Consider the following 16007-nt stretch of genomic DNA (forward strand, 5'->3'; position numbering starts at 1 on the left):
CAGGCTTCCACCAATCACAGCTTCCCCCGGGGGGAATCTTGGCCTGATGCAACACTGATTGGAGGAAGCCGGATTCGTCATTTTGGACCAGCGAAGACGGCTTGCGACGGGCAGAGAAAGTGCTGGAGTGGCTGCCAGGATTAAAAGGTAAGTTTTTGAAGAAACCAGTGAAATGTCATTTTTGATGAATTAAAGTGCCCTTGTTTTTAATAGGTTTATTAAAAACCGGGCACTAATTTATCAAAATGGAACTTCACTTTAAGCAAATTCCATGGACAAATAAGTTACATGTATGTTCTTAACAAAGAGAGGGAAATGCTTGATATGAATACACTAATACAAATTACTACATTAAATGCCCTAATACTTTCTGAATATTTTTCAGATAATTGTTGCTAAATAAACATGTATTTGGAAAATCTCTATAAAATATTATTTGTATAATACTTTTCCTTGTATGAGAAGCAATAGCTTAAATATAATTGTTTTCCCTAAAAGACTATCACCATCTCATGAGTTGAGTGTCTTATTTTATGTATTTATTGTGTTGACTGAGCATAAAAGCTTACAAAAAACATATAGAATTGTGAATGACACAGGAATACACTTAACATTTAAAAATGCTCTCCCAATTTTCAGAATAGTCACGTGCCATCTTATCTTATGGAAGAACTTCAGGTATGTCCTATGAGCAAAAAAAGTTTGCCAGAGTAAAATCAAAATCTTTACCTCAATTATGCACCTATCAAAACAAAAGTTAGAGAAGTTTCCTGAAAGCTGCCAACAGCAGTGTCAGATGCAGCAGACGCAGTGCAGGTCCTGCAGAAGCTGACAGTGCTGAAATCAGAAGGATGGGCTGGGGGATAAGGCACAAATGGGCACATCGCGCAAAAACTTTACAGCATGCGCCCTGTCCCGGGGGTGGGGGCACTTTCTGGAAGGTACTTGGGTAGAGCAGGCCTTAGCATTGGCACAGCCTTAGCATTGGCACAGCCTCAGCAAGCACAGAATAGTACCGATCACAACTGTAGGAGAGAGGTTATAGGACTAAATAACCTGTATCAATCCAACAGCGATAATAGTTTTAACTCTTTGGCTACCAAAACAATGCGTCTGCCAAGCCCTGGTTCACCTAGCAGAACTAAATTAGCACTCTGGCTGACAACGGGAAGTGTAAAGCTGTCAGTCCAGGAAGAGTGACACTAATAGGCCCTTGGTCTGTAAACAACTCGGTCAAATACACTCCAGCGTTAGCAATAGAACTTTTAAAAAAAAAATAACCCTAATCCTCTTCCTCATCTCCACGCTCTAACGAACCTGAAACATGGCGGCCAGGCTACGAAAGTATCCAGGAGAGGCGCCCCCTGGTACTGACACACCGGGCGCTCACTGTTCCATATGTTAGTGTCAGCATTCAGCAGTATAAATCCATTATTAGTGCAGCAGGAAACCACCTCCGTGCATGACATCTGTATGTTGTATTCAATTTCTAATTCATTTAAATATTTAATATATTAGCCAAATATTTACAAATACAAGAATGTGTAAAACTGCGTGACAATGTGGAATCCGTGCTACTTGTTCAGTACTAACCCCGGTAACCCGTGTGCTGCAGACCTGACAGAAAGAGTTAAAGTACAAAATAAAATGTTACTTAGTATAAAATACGTATAAAGTATCAGTGCTAATGTGTAACGCAGGATGACTCAGAACAAGAGGCCTGGGCTTTGGTTCCTGTGATAAATGACTAACAGCTGACCCAATATGGCACGGCTGTCACTGTGCACAGAGGTGATGTAGGCTTAAGTTTCATATCTGCAGTTCTAGGCAACAGACGTCACGGCTGTGCCACCGTATATAGTCTATGAAGAGACAGGTAGTGGTTTAGTACACAGACTGAGGGGGGGAAGGAACCTCGGGCCCCGCAGCTCTCACCTGTCAGGATGTCACCAGTCTCCCCTCACGGTCTGTTTTCTTTAGCTCCGAGAGATAATAGCAAGGTTCCCAGTGGATGTCAATAGAGGAGAGGAATTTCCTTTAGTGAAGACGGGGCGGTAAAAATGGAAAGGAAAAAAAAACAAAACAACGTGCGTGACAAGTATGCACTGGAGAGTGGGAACAGGAAGGGGGAGCTAGAACAAGGGGACGCCTGTCAGGCGGCAGGACACCCGCTGATAATAGGTATACTATCCCGGGATAAGGGGAAAAAAACCGAGATTGAAGACAGTCTAACTTCCTGCGCCCGCCGGAAGTTCCACCCCTATTGCATTCAACGATTGGTAGTCGTCAAGGGGGCCTGGAGACGCAGCGGATCCGCACATACTGCGCTTGCGTGCACGAAACGCAGGGAAACGCCGCTGACGTCACTGGGAAGTCCGACGGCGCTAGGTAGATGATGTCCAGTTACTGCAGCAGGGTTCCCTCCCTCCTGTTTCTTACCCTCACGATCCTAGCAACAAGTGACGCAAGGGGCGTGGCTTTATTCAATAGTTTTATTTTGTTCGGTGTTTAAACTGGTATATTATACGGTGTTTTGCTGCTCTTACTCTTCTAACTGCGTAGCTATTTGAAGTGTCCCACTACGCACCACACCCCTCTCACTCTGGGTTCCAAAATGGAGCATTCCAGACCAGAGAATATTGTATTTACTGCAATTTCTGGGCGGGTCGTTTTTTGGACGGATCCACCTGCTAAAGAAATGGGGGATAGTGATTGAATTTGCTCGTCTTTTTTCAGCCACGTGCTTGGTAGAGTGGTGTACCAACACCAATATAGAGTAGTTGGGGGACAGAAAGCAAAATTTAAACAAAGAGAAGTACTATGTGTGTGTTATGCCCATTGTCACTGAGCATTAATTTACTAGCAGGCACAAAATGCATGCTCTGCTAGAGAGGTGCTTGTACAATTTGTAGATTATAAATAATAGAATTGGATACTTTTCTAAATATTTTAATTACACGTCCCTTTAAAAGCTATGTTGTTATACATAGTTGCCAGCAATATGGTATTTGACGAGTAGGTTTTTAGGTTCACTTCAATGAAGATAAATAAAAAATTTAGCTATAAAAAAAAATGGCAACACGTCTGCTATATGTTTAAGAATCTAATTTAAAATACATTACTAAAAAAAACCGGTCATAGCAGTTTCAGTGTTTGGGATTTGTAGCATATTTGTTTGCTAATTATAGCATAGACAGTATTTTGGAGTTCAATTAAGTTTCACTCTTTATGAAATTTATAAGAATTTGTAACTATAGATAAGGGATCTAAAACTTAAAGTGAAGGTAAGTTTTCACTATCTCTAATGCTTTATTGAGATTGTAAACTAATCACTAACTTATGTTTTGAAAAATATTTTATATATATATTTATTTATTTTTTAAATATTTGTTATTAAGTTTCTTTTCCAAACAACAATTAGCAATTCTCATTACATAACAGGAAGGAAAATGAATTGTTACAGAGTAAGCTGCCAAAACAAAATCGTATAGGTACATAACACAGTTGAATGACACATTACCCATGAAATATGAACAATAAGCTCTATGTAAACTGCACACCCACTATAAAATATAAGCGACCACTTTTAGACCATAAAGATGCTGTAGCATAATATAAAGTAGGTAAGCAGCGATGCAATAGGGCCACTTATGGACCCCCAGTGAAGAACCTCTTTTTTTATTTTTTAAAACTGCAGGTGGGATATATTTTAATAGGTTTACAAGAGAAGGACTAACAAAAGGTGAGATATTTGAACAATTAGGTAGATTTAAAGAGTTTGGTACAAGCTAGGTAAATAGTATGTGACAATATATTTAAAACCTGTTAAGTGGATATAGAAATAAATGTTATACAATCTAACTACCCCGCTATGCTAGGAGGAGAAAATAAACATGGAGGCCATTAATGAAGCAGGGCGTACTTGTAGAGGGAATAGTTTGTGTGCGGTATAGGATAGAAAAACCGCTTATTACTTCCTCCCAGATTAGGAGGCAAAATTAATACATAATATAAACAATATAAACTCCCTTAGTTATAAAGAGAATCCATGGCGAAGCCTTCAAGCTAATACAGTGAAACATTTATGGACTCTTGATCTCAGTGGCCTCAAAGGAGGCAACCGAGAGATGCCTTAAAACTGAAGGCCTAGTTGATAAGTAATGATGATCAGACCAGCTGATCTAGGAAGGATAGATAGATTTAACACCGTGGTATTATGTAAGAAGCAATACTAAGGGAGTAATAGAGGTTGCGGTATAGGCTAGAGAAGGCGCATATGTAGCCCTTCCAATCTAGGAGGTTCATTACATGGGGGGGGGGGGAGGTGGTGGATTTAATTGCAGTGGATTCTAGGGACCAAAAAACTGAACCATTATACGTCTGTGGTGGTGGGGGGGTTGCTAGTAAGAATTTACATTCGAAGAACGTATGCAAATAAATATATATACCATTAGATTAGATTTTGGTACAACTTCGTTTTTGCGGGGCAGAAGAAAGGGTAGGCTTATATAGTGCCGGGAATTCTAGTCCTGAGAGTCTACCTTGAAATCAAAACTAGTCAGAGTATTATATGGGGGGGAGATAGGAGGTCAGCTGTTCAGCGTTTAAAGAGTAACTCGTGTAGGACCTATTAACAAAAGGGATACCAGGGGCTTATTTTGTTATATCTGTTTAAGTACTAATAATTGAAAAGTGGGGATCGAACTGTGTATATTCTCAGGATGCAATATAAGGCTAGGGTCTCTTCTGAAAAGGTAGCCAACACTACAACATTGAATATTATTTTCTATTTTATCAACTGTACTGGTCCCGCTGCCCGAGCACGGGCCCTATACCCAGCCGCGGGTACCTGCTCTAGACAACAACAAAAAATATTACTACAAGAGGCAACACTTAAAACACTAAGCCAAATATTTTATATTTATATATTAAAGATGTTTTTTATTTCCCTACCGTGCCGACACTCCTCCCTTTTGCCATTTCCTGATTTCTGTCTGTCTGATGTATAGAGCGGTCCCACCCGCTCTATACGTGTCTCAAAAGCGAGTTCACTTGTAACCAACGAACAGCGCATGTGCATATGGTAGTCAACGTTAAACAATGCGCATGCGTTAATCCAATAATTTTTTTCAAAGCGCAGGCGTTATTCACCTCGACAAAGAGCCCTATGTGATAATGATGGAACACTCGCAATAAGCATGCGTGAAACGGGAGCATGCCTATCTTCGTAGCCCAAGTACTTATTGGGAACACATGTGCAGATCATCGGATAGCACAATGACATAAAATGATGGCCGCCTAAAGGCCAGAATTTCAATTGGATGATGTCAAAACGTGACCTGAAAGGGGGGAAAAAAAAAAACGGGCTGCATTTACGAATTGGCAAAAGGTAAATAAAAACGGTGAAAACTAACTTTCTAAATAAAATATTTTTTTTGATGAATAAAAGTAACATTCATTTCTGTAGACCTTTCGGCATGGATTATGTGGTATAGCAAACTTTATCTTCACTTTAACATGATGGCACAAGTATTTCTGTTGCAGCACACCTGTGTATTTAATTACAGTATAGGAAACCTATGCCTCTTACAGTAATCAGCATTTATTCCCTTTGCACCTTCTATAGCATTCCCTTGAGTAGCAAGAACCTGGGCCGATGACATGGTGTGCCCTGGCTGCACGTATGATTGCAATAGGAAGTCATGGATCCTTCAGGCTGCTCAGATAGCTTTGAGGTGCAAAGCATGAAACACCATTTATAGAAGGTCTAATTTGTATTCCATCATATAAAGCTGAGTTGCTAGAATGAAATACAAATATCATTTTATAAGTAGGCAAATGAGCGCTGTAATATGGTGGTGCACTTTTTTGAGAAACACTATTCTAGATAAGGGGTGTCCAAACTTTGCAAACGAGAGATCATGCTGGATTCCTGCCCGCTTTGAAAAATATTTCATAGTTTGCAGTGACTAACACATTTGCAGATATCATAGAAAAATATAATTTATGCTTACCTGATAAATTAATTTATTTCATGGTGGTGAGAGTCCACAATTCATTACGCCTGTAAATTATACTCCTGGCCACTAGGAGGAGGTAAGAATCCCAAAACTCCCAGAGCCCTTAAAACCCTTCCCACCTTACTGGAACATAGTCTGACATATATCCAAGCTATAAAAGAAGAAGGTATGAAAAGAAAATAACAATAAAAAGGAGCAGGAAATAGAGAGGTGCATACTCAAATTACCGCTAGAAAAAAAGCCAATCACAATAGGAAAGAAATTGGGTGGGGGCTCATGGACTCTCACCACCATGAAATAAATTAATTGATCAGATAAGCATAAACTATATTTTCTTTCATAAAGGTGCTGAGAGTCCACGATCCATTACTCCTGGGAACTATATTATATATGGATATTAACAATAAAGAACAGCGACTGGTATACAATTGGAACATAATTGGAACTTTTAATCCTGCTTATACTGCTGTCTCTCCTCTCTCACCAGGTATGTGCATAATGACTCCATTTTAACCCTGCAACACATATTATAACTGCTTATTCCCCCTACAAATATTTATCTCTGGTATGTGTGTATTACCTTAACAAAAAAACAAAAAAAGCTTTATTTTCTCTGTCTTCCAGTTTGATAAGAAAGGTGCCATCTGCAATGTTTGCTTATGTCTTGTTTGATCCTGCTCTAATTTATGACCTTTGCTAATTAGGATCATGTGACTGTTATTACCTTTAAATTGAATATCCCCAGCTTGTTCCATCAAGCTTAGATTGTTAGATAAGTGCAGTATTGCATGTGTGTAGTTCCCTAAGTGTGCTAGTTCATAAGTGTAGAGAGAGTTACAACAACAGAGTTAGACAAAGGAGTGGACAACATATATAAGTACTTTTTCAAAATCCAACAATTAACCTTTTCCTCCCTTCTCCTTAAAGTCACAGCTCTTCCATTCACAAACAGCACTCAGAACATTCATATTTCTCCTTCTCTTCTACCTTCCCCCCTCTACAACACACATGAACTTTATTCCTATCTCACATCCTTCAGCCAGCCATGCTTCACTGATCCTAAACTTAAACACTCACATAAGACACATTCTCATCTCCTTTCCCTCACCATCTTCTTGTAGCTGGGGATGTCTCGCCTAACCCTGGTCCACCCTCTGCTTCCCTCAGATCACTACCGCAAATGACACCTCATACACCTTGTCCACGTAACCCTATAAACCTCATTTACTGCACCTCTATTAGTACATCCCAATTCTCGTGTGCCCTTTGGAATGCACGCTCGGTATGCAATAAGCTTACATCTATTCACAACCTATTTATTTCACGTTCACTTAACCTGTTAGCCCTCACTGAAACTTGGCTTTCCTCCTCTAACACAACTGCTGTAGCCTCTCTGTCCTATGGCGGCCTGAACTTCAGTCACACTCCCAGGCATGGAGACAAACAAGGAGGAGGAGTAGGAATTCTGTCTCCACACAGTACCTTTCACTGCATTCCTTCACCCCCCTCTCTTTCCTTATCATCTTTTGAAGTTCACGCTATCCGCTTCTCCCCTATAGCTCTTCGTGTTGCAGTTATCTATCCGCCCCCTGGCCCAGCTCTACAATTTCTGGACCACTTTGAAACCTGGCTTCCACATTTTCTCTCTTGTAATGTCCCTTCTCTCATCTTAGGGGACTTCAACATACCCCTTGATAAGCCTAACACGCCTGCTGCCTCTAAACTTTTATCCATTACCACCTCTTTAGGCCTGTCCCAGTGGACAACATCTCCAACACACTGTGAAGGCAACTCCATAGACCTGGTCTTCACAAATCTCTGTGCTGTTTCCAACTCCCTTAACTTCCCCTTTCCTCTCTCTGACCACCATCTACTAACTTTCTCTCTTACTCTACCTGCTACATCTTTGCAAGCCCCCAAAAAACTGCTACCTTACAGGAACTTAAATGACTTGGATCTCACAGACTTTTCCACTCAACTGAGTCCTCTGCTCTCTGACATTTCATCCCTCTCTTGTCCAAACCTCGTGACTCTACAGTATAATGACTCTACAGTATAATTCGGCACTAAAATCAACACTTGACAAAACTGCACCCTCCACTCTTCGACATACATCAATCACTTGACGGCAACCGTGGCACACTAAACAGACCAGATATCTTCAGCTATGCTCATGGGCTGCTGGACGGCAGTGGAGGAAATCACGCACCTGTGCTGATTTCCAACATTATGAATTCACCCTTAAGTCCTACAAATCTGCGCCCAGCCTGGCCAAACAAGTCTATTTCACACATCCAACCCCAGAAAACTTTTTTCAACCTTTAACTCCCTTCTACGTCTGCCTGCCTGCCCCCCCCCCCCGCCCACTACCAACCTCACTGCTCAAATTATTGCTGATCACTTAAAAAATAAAATTGACACCATTAGAAAAGAGATCGGCACCTCACACCCCTCAATCCCAGCAATCCTACCCACCCCTTCTAATAACAAAAACCTATGCTACTTCCCTCCTGTAACAGAGGAAGAAGTCTCTGCACTCCTATCCTTGGCTCATCTCACAACCTACCCACTTGACCTTATTCCTTCACAACTTATTCCCTCTCTGCTTCACTAACCCCTACCCTAACTAATCTCTTTAACCAATCTCTCACCGCTGGCACATTTCCTGACACATTCAAGCATGCGTCAATCACAACAATCCTAAAAAAGCCCTCTCTTGACCCCTCCACGCCTTCTAACCATCGACCGGTCTTCTTACTTCCCTTTGCTTCAAAATTATTGGAACGACTAGTCTATAATCGGGTAACTCAATTTCTCACAACTAACTCCTTACTTGATCCACTACAATCTGGTTTCCGCCCTAAACACTCAACAGAAACCGCTCTTGCTAAAGTAACAAATGACCTGTTATCAGCTAAAGCAAAAGGCCATTACTCCTTACTAATTCTCCTTGACCTGTCCGCAGCTTTTGACACAGTTGACCATCCTCTCCTAAAAATACTACATTCATTTGGCATCTGAGACACAGCCCTCTCCTGGTTTGCATCATATCTTTCAAACCGCTCGTTTTCAGTTTCCTTTAACAACATATGTTGTGATCCTATGCCTCTCTCAGTTAGGGTACCGGAAGGCTCTGTCTTGGGCCCCTTGCTTTTCTCTCTTTATACATCCTGCCTTGGAAAACTTATAGCCTCCTTTGGATTCCAGTACCATCTATATGCTGATGATACCCAAATCTATCTTTCCTCTCCTGATATCTCTCCCTCTTTACTCAACCAGATTTCTGACTGCCTCTCTGCAATTTTCTCCTGGATGTCTTCACACTACCTCCAACTCAATCTGTCCAAAACTGAGCTGCTTCTTATCCCCACCCCTCTTCGAGACATCCAACACCTGACATTTCTCTGATGGTTGGAGACTCTATTCTCAACACCTCACCCCAGGTCCGCTGCCTTGGGGTCACACTAGCCTCAGAACTCACATTCAACCCACACATACAAGCGCTTAGCAAATCCTGCCGTTCACACCTACGCAACATTTCCAGAATTCATCCCTTCCTTACTCAAAAAACTACAAAAATACTTATTCATTCCCTCATTTTGTCACGCATTGATTATTGCAATCTACTCCTAAATGGCCTTCAAAAACACAGCCTCTACTCTCTCCAATCTATTATGAATGCTTCTGCTAGACTCATCCACCTAAGTCGACGATCTACATCAGCTGCTCCGCTCTGCCAGTCTCTTCACTGGCTCCCCATACACTCCAGAATACAATTTAAAGTATTAGCCCTAACCTACAAAGTACTCAACAGTCTAACTCCCAACTATATTTCCTCTCTCATCGGGAAATATTCCCCATCCCGTCCTCTTCGATCAACCTCTGACCTACGTCTCTACACTCCTGTTATCTCTACGTCCCACTCCCGCCTCCAAGACTTCGCACGTGCTGCTCCTGTCCTGTGGAACTCTCTACCCCGCTACATTAGACTGTCTCCAACCTTGTATAGCTTCAGACGATCCTTGAAAACTCACCTATTCAGAGAGGCTTACCATCTCTCCTCCATCCCGCATCCGAACCAAACGAATACATGTACATGAACTGCCTGACTCCCTGCTGCAAATACAACCGATGTAACAAGCTACCCCAACCTTATGTCTCTGCATCCTAAACCTATAGACTGTGAGCTCTCTCCGGAGTAGGGCCCTTTTCCTCCTGTATTAGATTTGTTTTGTTATGTTTTGTATTTTATCACAAATCTTTGTCATTGTATACCCCTATCACTGTACCCAGCGCTAAGGAATTTGGTGGCGCTATACAAATAAATGATAATAATAATAACTAACATCCAAGCTGTGACATCCATGAGTAATGTGGGTAAGACCAGACTTATACTAACAACAAACAAAGTGGATGTCTCCCTTCTGTACGCAATTAAAAACCGGGAAACTCTGATCATCCAATGGGCTCCCTCTTCAGACCTCACTCTTTAGGGGGTGTGATCCATGAAACTGTCCGTATTGGGTAAACATACAGGCAATGAGGCCAACTGATAGGCTCAGGGCATAAGGGAAAAGAGTTGCAAGGGGAATACCCCTTCGAAAGCCATGCTGCGCGCTAATGAGGTCACAACTGTTATAGTATAAAGCAAAGGAAAAGCGGAGCAACGGCTGAAATAAAATTAGCAAACTGCTTTATTAGAAAAACATCAATAAAAGTAGAATATCCAGTGGAAAAGTTTGGCTTGTCCAATTTCAGCTGGACTAGTTGACTCCAGACTTATACTATTCCAAATACATTGGATGATTCGTTTTTGTTTCGTTTGTTTGTTTTCCATACAGGAAACAAATATATACAATACTATTAAATGCCCAGGAACAGCTTCCTAAAGTAATTACCTACCAAAAGCTGCTTCAGAAGAAGCAAAAACATCAAAATGATAGAATTTAGAAAAATATGTAAGGAAGACCAAAAAACTGTGCTGCAGATGTAATAAACAGAGGCCTCATTCTTTAAGGCCCATGGTGTAGCAACTGATCTGGTAGAATGGGCAGTAACCTATTTAGAAGGAAACTGACCCACCTCCAAATAAGCTTTATGAAAAAAGGTGTAACCAAGAGTCTAATGAAATTACAGTAGCCGTCTGATCCTTTCTTGAATCAGAAAAAAATAAACAGAAAATTGTCCAAAATCCTTAGGAGCTGCAAAATATATTTTCAAAGTTCTGACCACATCCAAATAATGGAGAAGCTCCTCCTTAGAATTCTTTGGATTAGGACATAAAGCTAGAACAATGTCTCTATTGAAGTTAACAGAAGAAACCACCTTAGGCACATGGTCATTCTCAAAACTGCCTTATCCTGAAGAAAAAAACAAGTTAAGTATGCTCATAACAAAGAGCAAACACATCTGAAACTTTTCTAGCAGAAGGAAAAACAAAAAGAAACAAAAACTGAATATCCAAAATATGCAAAGGATCAAAAGATTGAACCTGCTAAACTCTGAAAACCAAATGAGATTCCCTGGAGGATAATTTTATTTAATCCTAGGCTTAATCATGACTAAGGCCTGGAAGAAAAATCTTAATAATAATCGGCAATCTTCTAGTGAAACAAGACTGAAAGAGCAGAGATTTGACCTTAAAAGAACTTGTGGGTAAACCGTTATCCAAACCTGAAGAAATTGAAAAATTCTAGGAGTTTTAAAAGCGTGTCAACTGAACCAATTTTCCACACACCAGGAAATAAAAACCTTCCAAGCCTTGTGGTAAATCTTCTTTGTCACAGGTTTTCCAGCCTGAACTAAAATGACTAAATCAGAAAACCTCTTTGTATAAAAACTAAACGTTCAATCTCTAAGCCATCAAGTTTAGATATTTAAAATCCTGATGAAAAAATGGACCTTGAGACAGAAGATCGTGACGCAGTAGAAGAAGCCACGAAGGACAACTGGACATCTGCAGCAGATCTGCAAATCATGTCATGCGAGGCCAAGCTGAAGAAATCTGTATTTACCAATGGTACCTCCTGCTTGATCGATCCTGATGATACCTCCTGCTTGATCCTGGCAGAAAAAAACAAGGCGATACTAGAGCATCCACAAACTCCACATGAGAATCCCTGAACCTTGCAAAATATCTGGGGAGTTCTTAAATGAGAAACCATCATATCCACTTCCAGAAGACTTAATAGGTCTATAATCTGACTGAAGTCTTTCAGGAGAAGATATTATTCCCCTGGGTGAAGGGATTGATGACTGAAAATGTCTGCTTTCCAATTGCAAACCCCTGGAATATGATTTGCAGAAATTATACAGAAAAAAAATCCTGCTCAAATCAAAATCAGGGAAACTTCCCCCCTGATGATAGATGTAAGCCACTGCTGTGACGTCTGATTGGAAATGCAGATAAGTCTCCCTTTTCAGGAGAGGCCAAAATTGAAGGGCCATAAAATTGCACAGAGTTCCAGAACATTTATAGGCAACTTCACCTCCCAAAGAATGCAGACTCCCTTTGTTATCGGATACCCCCAAACTGTAACCCAACCTGAGAGACTAGCATCTGTCGAGAGCACAGTCCAATAAGAATGAATAAAATATGCCCCCAGAACAAAAGACTGATGATTAAACATAATCTTTTGAGCCAACTGAGTGTTATCCCTGCACTACTGATGAAGCATATAAAGCTGAAGAGGCCTTATGTGAAACCAAGCAAAAGGAATAGCATCTGAGGCTGCAACCATCAGACCTAAAACTTCCATACAAAGAGCTAATGAAGGAGAAGGAACTTACTGAAGATTAACACAAGCTGAGTAAAACTTCAGCCTTCTCTGATCTGTCAAGGAAATTCTTATGGAAACTGAGTATCAATTATACCCAGAAAAGTAGACTAGGATTAAGGAAACAAACGGCTAGATTGCGAGTTCTGCGTTCGCTTTAAAAAGCAGCGTTAAGGGGTCCTAACGCTGCTTTTAACGCCCGCTGGTATTACAAGTCAGGCAGGAAAGGGTCTACAGCTCACTTTTCTTCGCGACTTTTCCATAACGCAAATCGCCTTACGTCAATTGTGTATCCTATCTTTTTAATGGGATTTGCCTAACGCTGGTATTACAAGTCTTGGAAGAAGTGAGGGGTACAGCCTCTACCTCCAAGACTCCTACCGCATTTAAAAGTCAGAATTTTATGGGCTAACGCTGGAACATAAAGCTCTTAACTACAGTGCTAAAAAGTACACTAACACCCATAAACTACCTATTAACCCCTAAACCGAGGCCCCCCCACATCGCAAACACTATAATAAAATTATTTAACCCCTAATCTGCCGACCGGACATCGCCTCCACCTACATTATACCTATGAACCCCTAATCTGCTGCCCCTAACATCGCCGACACCTACATTATATTTATTAACCCCTATTCTGCCGACCAGACATCGCCGCCACTATAATAAATGTATTAACCCCTAAACCGCCGCACTCCCGTCTCGCAAACACTATAGTAAATTTTATTAACCCCTAATCTGCCCCCCCAACGTCGCCAATACTATAATAAAGTTATTAACCCCTAAACCTAAGTCTAACCCTAACACCCCCTAAGTTAAATATAATTTAAATAAATCTAAATAAAATTACTATAATTAAATAAATTAATCCTATTTAAAACTAAATACTTACCTATAAAATAAACCCTAATATAGCTACAATATAACTAATAGTTACATTGTAGCTATTTTAGGATTTATATTTATTTTACAGGCAACTTTGTATTTATTTTAACTAGGTACAATAGCTATTAAATAGTTAATAACTATTTAATAGCTACCTAGTTAAAATAATTACAAAATTACCTGTAAAATAAATCATAACCTAAGTTACAAATACACCTAACACTACACTATCAATAAATTAATTAAATAAATTAACTACAATGATCTAAAATAAAATACAATTAAATAAACTAAACTATAGTACAAAAAAACCCACTAAATTACAAAAAATAAAAAAAAATATTACAAGAAGTTTAATCTAAATACGAATACAAAGCAGCCAGATCCTTGCACACATATGGGTAGGTTAAGGGTAAGTGCCAAAAAAATCTAATTACACCTAATCTAAGCCCCCTAATAAAATAAAAAAGCCCCCCAAAATAATAAAATTCCCTACCTTATACTAAATTACAAAGTAATCAGCTCTTTTACCAGCCCTTAAAAGGGCTTTTTGCGGGGCATTGCTCCAAAGTAATCAGCTCTTTTACCTGTAAAAAAAAGAAATACAATACCCCACCCCAACATTACAACCCACCACCCACACACCCCTACTCTAAAACCCACCCGATCCCCCCTTAAAAAAACTTAACACTACCCCATTGAAGATCACCCAACCTTGAGCCGTGTTCACCCAGCCGGGCACTGATGGGGCAGAAGAGGACATCCGGCAGAAGTCTTCATCCTATCCGGGCAGAAGAGGACATCCAGATGGCATCTTCTATCTTCATCCTTTCGGAGCGGAGCCATTTTCTTCAATCGAAGTCCTAACGCAGAATGAAGGTTCCTTTAAATGATGTCATCCAAGATGGCGTCCCTCGAATTCCGATAGGCTGATAGGATTCTATCAGCCAATCAGAATTAAGGTAGGAAATCCGATTGGCTGATTAAATCAACCAATCGGATTTTTCCTACCTTAATTCCGATTGGCTGATAGAATCCTATCAGCCAATCGGAATTCGAGGGACGCCATCTTGGATGATGTCATTTAAAGGAACCTTCATTCGTCGTTAGTCGTCGGAAAGAAGAGGATGCTCCGCGTCGGATGTCTTGAAGATGGACCCGCTCCACGCCGGATGGAAGAAGATAGAAGATGCCGCTTGGATGAAGATTTCTGCTGGATGGAGGACCTCTTCTGCCCCGATCGGATGAAGACTTGTGCCGGTCTGGATGTCCTCTTCTACCTCATCGGTGCCCGGCTGGCTGAAGACGGCTCAATGTAGGGTGATCTTCAATGGGGTAGTGTTAGGTTTTTGTTTTGTTTTTTTAAATTAATTTTTATTCAGTTTTAGAATGTAAAGTAACACTGGGGGACACGCAGGACCCCTGTTCAAACATACACAGACAAAAAGGAACGGACACGCAGGTCCAACTGCAATAGCTGTCAAAACATTGATACATCATAAGTAAATTGCAGAGATTTGTGGTGAAAATAATTCACCAAGATTGAACCCTAGTGTGGGCTCAGAATATGGGGGGGGGGGAGGTGATGCTTATAAATTAAATTTAATGATCCAAAGAGCAAGTCCGGGGGAAAAAAATTGCTGTACTATGTAGTAACGGGTATGGCCATATAGACTGAAAGCAGGTTCTGCCAACATCTAGAGATGTGGGTAATAAGAAAAAATTCCAGAAACAAGTGAGATGCAAATTGTACCCAGTACACACTGTATGTAGCACCCACTGAACCTAGCACTCATTGTGCCTAGCCCACACTGAACCTAGCACTCATTGCACTCAACACTCATTGTATGTTGCACACGCCATACCCAGCCCACACCGCACCCAGCACACAATATACCTAGCACACTCTGTACTTGGCACACGCCGTACCCAGCACACACCGTGCCCAGAACACATAGTACCTATCACACACTGTACTTAACACTCATTGTACCCAACATACTTTGTACCCAGCGCACACTGCACCCAGCACACACAAAACCCAGCACACACTGAACCCAGCACTCGTACTTAGCACTCATTGTACCTAGCACACACTGTACCTAGCGCTCATTGTACCTAGCACACACTGTAACTGGCACTCACTGTACCTAGCACTCATTGTACCTAGCACACATTGTACCCGACACACATTGCACCTAGCACACATTGTACCTAATGCACATTGTGCCTAATACATATTGTACCTAGCACACATTGTACCCAGCACCCATTGTACCTAGCACACATTGCACCCAGCACACATTGTACCTAGCACACATTA

At 40.9% G+C, this 16007-nt stretch overlaps 1 protein-coding gene across 1 annotated transcript in view; it reads right to left on the minus strand.

Annotated features, from left to right (window-relative positions):
* Positions 1-2280, minus strand: part of LARP4B (La ribonucleoprotein 4B) — a 921178-nt gene extending 918898 nt beyond the window's left edge. Inside the window, exon 1 of the mRNA XM_053715674.1 lies at positions 1936-2280. The gene's annotated coding sequence lies outside the window, so the exon portion shown is untranslated. The remainder of the gene's footprint in view (positions 1-1935) is intronic.
* Between the last annotated feature and the right edge of the window lie 13727 nt (positions 2281-16007).

This window comes from Bombina bombina, chromosome 5 (genome assembly GCF_027579735.1).
Source record: "Bombina bombina isolate aBomBom1 chromosome 5, aBomBom1.pri, whole genome shotgun sequence".
In the NCBI taxonomy this organism is placed as follows: domain Eukaryota; kingdom Metazoa; phylum Chordata; class Amphibia; order Anura; family Bombinatoridae; genus Bombina; species Bombina bombina.